Source organism: Mandrillus leucophaeus, unplaced genomic scaffold (genome assembly GCF_000951045.1).
Source record: "Mandrillus leucophaeus isolate KB7577 unplaced genomic scaffold, Mleu.le_1.0 Scaffold648, whole genome shotgun sequence".
NCBI classification, from domain to species: Eukaryota; Metazoa; Chordata; class Mammalia; order Primates; family Cercopithecidae; genus Mandrillus; species Mandrillus leucophaeus.
Window position 1 is genome coordinate 1,166,145 of NW_012107008.1, and position 8,507 is coordinate 1,174,651.

Genomic DNA, 8,507 nt, shown 5'->3' on the forward strand with positions numbered 1-8,507 from the left:
AAAAAAAAAAACAGTTTGATTAAGGCACTGTCCTTTTCTTAATGGCATTTATTTTCTAGGGGTGAGGTGGTCAAGGAACAAATGAAAACATAAATGACCAAATAAGATAATTTCAAATGATGATAAATGCTAGTAAGAAAATAATTACAGAATTATTAAATAACCAGTTACTTGACTAAGGAATGGATTCTAAGGATGTGGGCTTTTCAAGGAGATGACCTATGAGTATAACTTGAATAATGAGAAAGAAGCAGCCTGGAATGTGTGGAGAGATTCTAGGGAGAGAATGAAAGGAGAGAAAAATTTCCTCAGATTCTTAGGTTGCCACATCCAAAAGATAGAAAAAAAAAACTCATGTGGCAGATGAACATGGGACTGCAGATTGTAGAAAGACAAAGATATGTAGATTTGGGTGTATGATCCATGGATATCAGTACCAGCATTGAGGAGAGCTTGTTTTATTTCCCGCTCCAGAACTACAAAATTAAAATCCATAGGGGTGGTTCTGGAAATCCATGCTTTACCAAACTTTCCAGATTTTCATGCATCCTAAAGTGTGAATTAGCATGGGTATATGTATGATTTTGGGAATGATTACTTAGATGATGGTTGATTTTGGAATTTAGTGTAATTTAAGAGAGCTATCTTTGAAAAGAGGTTGCAGCAAGGAATTTATGTGTCTTTAAAAATATTCTGGTTTCCGTAGGAAGGCACTATTGAAACAAAAGATACCAGGTTGAAGGCAATTACAGTATTGTAACTGACAAATAATTTTGGCATGAACTAGATTGGAGTCATTGATTATAAAAAAAAGTATTTATTTTTTCTGAAAAGATTGAAGGGTGAATTGGATGTTGGGTAAGAGGAAAATACTAGAAACCAAGCCTCTTTCAACAGCTGTAGTTGATTGGGTAATTTACCAAGATGGGAATAACTGAAAGATGAACAGCTATGATGGAGAGAAAAGAAGATAATTGAGTTCAGTTGTGGACCTGTTGAGTTTGAGATGTATCCAAGCTTATGTATCTGTATAGTATATTCCATATAGTATCCAGGATGCGATTTCAATACTTACAAGTTATTAACAAAAACCCAAAAACCAACCTGATTTTCAAAAGGATAAAATATCTAAATAGACATTTCACTGAAGAATACATATGCATGGCAAAGACACAAAGGACACACACAAAAAGATGCTAAAAGTCCTTAGGTAAATGTAAATATAAACCAAAATGAAACATTAATAACCACCCACCACAAAGACTACACATTCTTCTTAGAATGACAGTGCTAAGCTGAGGTGAGGATGTGGAGCAACTGGGACCCTCAGTTATTTTTAGTGTGTATGCAAACTTCTAAAGCGAAAGACTAAATTGTCTTCAAAGGAACAAAGGTGAGAATGACATCAGACTTCTGGTGAAGAATGCTAGAAGAATTTGAAATAAGTTATTTATTATTATGAGTCAAAAGTATTTAAACACAAAATTTTATCATATTTGGTCAAGTGGCTAATTAATATTCCAAATTTCAAATATAAAGACATTTGTTTACATACACAATAATTCAAAAAATCTAGTATACACAGTCTTTTTCTAAAAAAAGAAAATTACTGTTTGTATTTCAACAAAACGACAAAGAGGACTACAACAAAGAGAAAGGTAGCAGTATAAGAATAATTAAGCAGTAACCAAAACAGCATGGTACTGGTACCAAAACAGATATATAGACCAATGGAAGAGAAAGGAGACCTCTGAAGTAACACCACACATCTACAACCATCTGCAGCACTATTTACAATAGTAAAGTAATGGAACCAACCCAAATGCCCATCAGTGCTAGAAGGGATAAGGAAAATGTGGTACATATACACCATGGAATACTATGCAGCCATAAAAAGGAATGAGATCATGTCCTTTTCAAGGACATGGATGAAGCTGGAAGCCATCATCCTCAGCAAACACAGGAACAGAAAACCCAATACTGCATGTTCTCAGTCATCAGTGGGAGTTGAACAATGAGAACACATGGACACAGGGAAAGGAACAACACACACCAGGGCCTATTAGGGGATGGGGGATGAGGGGAGGGAACTCTGAGGATGGGTCAATAGGTGCAGCAAACCATCATGGCACACGTATACCTATGTAACAAACCTGCACGTTCTGCACATGTATCCCAGAACTTAAAGTAATTTTTTTTTTTTTAAAAAAAGAATAATTCAGATCGGCAATGAGATGAAATCGTAGATGACAGGCATGCAACAGGCTACAATAAAAGTAGTCCAAATTATGTAATGAAGACCCCATGAGAATGTCCTAAGAAAGAAAATGAATAGTGTGATTAAAAAAAAAAAAGTTTGTTATTAGTAAGAAGGCTGAATACAATGAGGGGTGGAATAAAGCAAGTACTTTTTTTGTAGTATGATTAAAAGTAAATGAACAAGCTTGAGATCTGAAAATCAGAAAATCAGTTATGAGCGTGATCAGTGACATGAAACACTTTTCCTTGATAATAATAGATAAAAGGATAACTTAAATAGCAATTCCCATATGTTGCCCTTCCTATCTGTTCCATTTTTAAATAATGTACCTTTGAACAGCAAATACTTAATGACCAGTGTTAAAAAATAAACTTAGGCACCTTAAAATTTTAGAGTGTAATTGAACAGATAATGATTCCTGAATCAGGCAGCTCCAAACCACAAATGGTTTGAACTCCACCAAAAGGATACAAGGGAAAAACTCTTACAGTGTGTGAGGAAGCAAGACAAAAATATATTTGGTTAAAGTGGAAAGTCCCTAGTGAGATAAGAGGTTAATTCATGGATTTTAATTGGTAAAATCTCCGGTTAGAATTTACTTGGTAGTTTCTGATTACTTAAGCTTGGGTTTTTTTTTTCCTAGGCTGTGACCAGTCACAGTGAGTCGAGTTTTGCTTTGCTTACTGAGAAACTCAGGATGCTAGAGCTGCTCCGTTCTAATGGCATTGCAATTAATTACTCTAACAACATAAAATAATATATTCTGTCTCATATGCTCAATCCCAGTACTGAATTCCACATAAGATAACACAAAAGAGCAGTGCTTTCAATATTTGAGTTAACGTATGGAGAAACTAGGAAGACAGTTATTGTTATAGAACAGAATGCAAATACTATAACAGAATAATAACATTGGGGATGAAGATGGCATTAAGGCTCTGCCAGAGAAGTAGAAGTTCACGCTCTTTCTCTCTTCATATGTATATACATACATTATGAACAAATTACAGTGTATTAAAGGGCTGACTAAGCAAGTCTGAAGTCCATAGGGCAGGCAGGCAAGCAAGAAGGGAAGACATACAGTGTCTGCAATCCTGAGTATGAGCAAAAGTATGGAGTCTCTCTAGTTCATCCTAGCAAGGCAAAGACTTGTATAGCCATATCATAAAGTAACCATGGGAGTATCATTGCATCATCTTTGCCATACTCTATTTATTATAAATGAAACAGGTTTGTGAGATACTTTTAGAAAGTGAAACATCATGTTAAATATAGAGTCATTTGAAAATAAGATTGTTTTTACTCCATAAAGAGATGTCTTTATTTTGTAATCACTGGACTATATCTCTGCAGTTTAAAACAGAGAAAGGGATTGTTAAGTGATGGAAAATTCCAGAACAATTACTGATACTGAAAAATAAGCACCATAAAATTATAGAAATCTAATTTTGCTATTGGAAAGGCTCCTTAGCAGCTATTCACTCCTAATCAGCCTGAAGTTGTAATGAATAGAATAATAAGCACCATTAGAATAATTCACTATTCATCAAGAATAATAAACCACTTAGAATAACAAGGCTGAAATAATAAGCCAATGCTTAAATCATGAAAAAGAAATAGGGGGAAAAAGGAGACTCTTAGAGGAGTTTGGCTTAATGCTGTCATGAGCTACTGAGCTCCTCTAATGTGTTGAATTGTTTATTAACCTATTCAGCATCCCACCACCTCTGTATCCTTCTCATTATCACTTGGTGTCATTTGTAGAACATCTATACCAGACTCATTTAGAGTGCTTGTTGAAACAGAGAGAGATCACACACACACACACACAGAGAGAGAGAGAGAGAGAGACAGAGGAAGAGGGAGAGAGAGACAGAGGAAGAGGGAGAGAGAGAAGAGAGGGAGAGAGAGAGAAAGAGAGAGAGAGAGAGAATTTGAGAGACCTTCCAAGGCTCCACCCTAACTGGGATGATTCTTCTTTATAAGTCTACTTACTATTCCACTTCCATGTCAGTTGCTTCTGCTGTCCTTTGCACCTATAATGGTGGGATTGATTTTTAATTTCAGCTGTCAAAAATCTGCCCATGATTCAAGGCCCAGATCAATAGCTATTTCCTTCTTTACTCATCTCAGATCCATTTCCTCACTTCCTTAGCCTCCCTGGTCCAAGTGAGAGTAGGATTCAGAGAATCTTAGAAACAAAAGATAACTTAAAGATTACTTAATCCAACTTCCTTGGTTTAAGACAAAGAAATACAGGAGAGAAAATACTAAGATTTTCCTTTAAAGAAAAATCTGCTTTCCAAACAGGTAATGATAAAGTTGCTCTTAACAAGGGAACAAAATAGACATATATGAGAGTGACTTATGTGACTATTACTTTTTTATAGACTTTCTTAAAAAAGATGTCACTTTAAATTAGAAATATACAGATATAAATATATTATATTTGATTATTTTTATTGCTTATAAAACTGTATGAACCCTAGGGAGATGCTGAAAATAGAGGAGAGAATTGTAGGTATAGCCATAGCTATGGCATACTATGGTATAGTATTGCCATAGATTCTATGGATCAATGATGTGTTCCAGTTTGTGGACTCGCCCCTTTCAGCAGCTGTGTAAATCAGCTGACTACTCTGTGACCCTCTTTAACTCTCTACATTATCATTTATCTATCACCGATCTATCATCGCGCTCTCTCTCTCTCTCTCTCCCCCCCCCATCATCTCTTTCAGTAATATCTGAAAAGGAAGTTGCATAAGTTAATGAGGTGATTTCAGTATTTTGAAAAATATGTTCTAAATGACTCTCTATAAATATGAAATATCCATAAAATTAGCCCCATCCTCCTCCTCAAATATTTGAGTTTCTTTAAGTATACCACTCAGTGAATAATTTGGTAAAGAATTTTTACCTACTTGAAGTTATCCATGTTTGTATTCCTGAAGTAGCATATAATTTAGAATCTCCTTATGTGTTTATGTAATATTTAATAATGTATTACTTATATAATACTTGAGATCTGATGATATTTTATAAAGGAAATCTGTAGATAATTTTATCTAATAAAAAGCATGATGCTCTGGGAAGGAAGATGCTCTTTCAGTATCTTTCACAGGGCTCCAATATGGAGTAGAGAAGTATCAGATTATTTGGTCTTTGAATACAACTTTGATAGTAAATGCAAACAGGTTCTTTTGACAGACTTAATAAGTCAATCAGTACTAATTTCCATACAGTTTAAGATATAGTAGACTGCACTGAAAAAAAAAAAAGGTTAGTGAAGGAAGAAGATTTTTTAGTTATAAATTAGGAAAATGTTTTCCATGTTTGAACCTGTTGCAGCCTAGTCTATCTTTTTTCTTTTATTAATTTTTTTCTCAACTTTCAGTTCAATTAATTTAAAGACCAGTCTTATTGCAAATTTTTATCCACTCTTGTTCTCTATTCTTGGTAGCCTCATGCATGAATGAATGTGTCAGAAAAAATGTGTTTCTAATAGTATTCTAGTGAGTGCATAGATTCCTGAAAAATGTGAAAAGCCCACCATAATGAAATGGAAAACATGTTGGCAAAGACTACAATTAGATATCAAGTAACAAATAATGTCATTATTACATGTTAGCATCTTTTATGACCTAATAAAGAGAAACAAATATATTTTAATAGAAAACAGAGTGAGTTTTAATTTGTTCTCTACAATGTATGTTTTATTTTTTAAGAAATTAATTGGCTGAAGCCATGGTCAATTTTCCTGCAAAGGTGTGCTCATAGACAGTGTAAAAAATCTTCTCATTGTCCAGATCTAGTTTTAGCTAAATCAATCATTCTCAGAATGAAAAACTGTGCACTGGATGATTTATTTTGGCTATCTCCAGATTTCTAAGTAGTGCTTTTCATCACTACTAGCTTATGTGAAAAATTAATAAGATAATATGGGAAAGTAAAATACTCAAAGGTTTGGGTGTATCTACAAATAGAGATAAGAATAATAGGTGATCACTTTCTCTTTCCCTTCTCCTCTCCTCTCCGGCTTCTGGCTTCTGCTCTCCCCACTCCCCTTCCCTCCCCTCCCCTCCTCTTCCCTCTCCTTCCCTCCCCTCTGCTTCCCTTTCCTCCCCTTCCCTTCCCTCCCCCCCTTTCTGCCCCTCACCTTCCTTATACTCTGGGGGTAATGTGTACTCTAAATACAGTCAGAATGAAATGGCAGCACTCCAAGGAATAGACACGAGATATCTAGCTAATCAGCACCTTGGGAATAGCAGAAGTTTGACGGACAGTGACTACAAAACAGATTTCCTTTTGCAGGCTTGGTTAGATCCAACTTCTCTGAGAAAGGTCTTGCCAATTTAAACATAAAGCTCTAAGGGGAAATACGCTATATCTTTCTTGGGTGTGAACTTCACTGAAAGGAATATTAGAGTAGGACCTAGCCAGGTCAGTAGAAATTTGATACAAATGAAGGGGTAGGAAATCTTATATAGAGGAATTATATTTTGCAATGCAAGGAAGTATAAAGAAACCCCATTAAAATTGGGGTTTTGCATGTCTGCTACAAAGTACAGATGAGGTATTATCCAACTGGGAAGGATCTTGTATGTCAAGACTTTAGCCTTTATCCTGTAAGCAATAGTTAACATGTAAACACTGTTGAGAAAGAAATTACTGAGTCCAGAATTGAGGCGTTTTTGTTAGCTAGGCAGTTTCTTCAATTTCCTAGCAAGAAAAGATTGAAAAAAAAATCATACTGGTGTCTACTACATGAAAACTATTTAATTTATTCTTCATGTTCTTTAGCTCATGCGATAAGTGCTTGGCATAGAATGCTGTAACGGTGGAAAAAGTTTGCAAGTGATCAGGTAATGAGTGGAAGTGTCAAATGCTGCCATGGGTGCAATGATAACACATAAGAGGGATATTTAAGTTAATCTTGTGGGACTTGAGAAGGCTTTTCAGAAAGGTTTTATTCTCTTTGACACCTCAGAATTGGCATTACTTGTTTTTTCTGGTCTAAATATGTAGAGTTTTTATCACACAGTGTTCATTTAATCACTCTCAACAACACCTACCCCTCTTAAAATTTTTTTCATACCTCAAATAAAATAAACTCCTGAAGACTTGCTATGGATAAATATATGCACAGATAGTCCTTTCAGTTAAGATTTTTTTTTTTTTTTTGAGACGGAGCTTCATTCTGTTGCCCAGGCTGGAGTGCAGTGGCACAATCTCGGCTGACTGCAACCTCCACCTTCTGGGTTCAAGCATTTCTCCTGCCTCAGCCTCTCGAGTAGCTGAAACTACAGGTATGTATGCCACCATGCCTGGCTAATTTTTTGGATTTTTAGTAGAGATGAGGTTTCACTATGTTGCCCAGGCTGGTCTTGAACTCTCGAACTCAGGCAATCTGCCCCTCTGGCCTCCCAAAGTGCTAGGATTATAGGCATGAGCCACCGGGCTCAGCCTCTACTGCTTATTTTCATAAAACTGATTCTTTTTAAGTACCTCTTAGAGAACAGTATCTTAATAAGGTGCATTCTCATCTGAGTAGGCTACACCTTGCAACCAATTTTCTGTCCCTTGTATAGCATGCTTGTTTGTTCAAAATTTTGTGTAAAAAGAGAGACATTGCTTTTTGCCTTCTCTCCTTAAAAGGATTACTAAAAGTCATAGTATTATATTTTCCTCCTCCAGAATTAATTGTATTTTTAAAAACACACTATTTTATATTTAACTTACTGCCAGACTCTTCTTGATGGCCCAACATCAGGAACAATGCAACATCAGTAAGAATAGAAAAGCTGTAATACTTCTCTACCCAAGCAACACTGTTGAAATCATTTCTTCCCCCAGCTCACTCCTTTCTCTGTTGTTCAGTTAAGCATACCACCAAAAGAAAATGCCCAGAGTCTCTTCAAAAGAGCAGCAAACTATTGAAAAATCTCCAGAATCAGGGATAGAAGCTTTATGTTTATGTTCCTGTTCCTACAACATTGACCCCAGCTGCCATCTTAGGTAATGGCAGCTGCTGTAGAGGCCAAAACGCAAGAGCCTGAGTAGACTTCTAAGTTTTGTGTAGCGCCAGTGAGAAGCAGAGGTGAGGAAACTCCATGGTGTCACCTTAGTCATCAATGGTTGTGAGGGAAATAAATTGGTTTGACAACATGTTTGTTTTTGTAACAAATGGAATTAACTTCAGAAGGTTCAAGTGAGGAGACTTTATGGAAGGAACTATTTACAGAAGCAT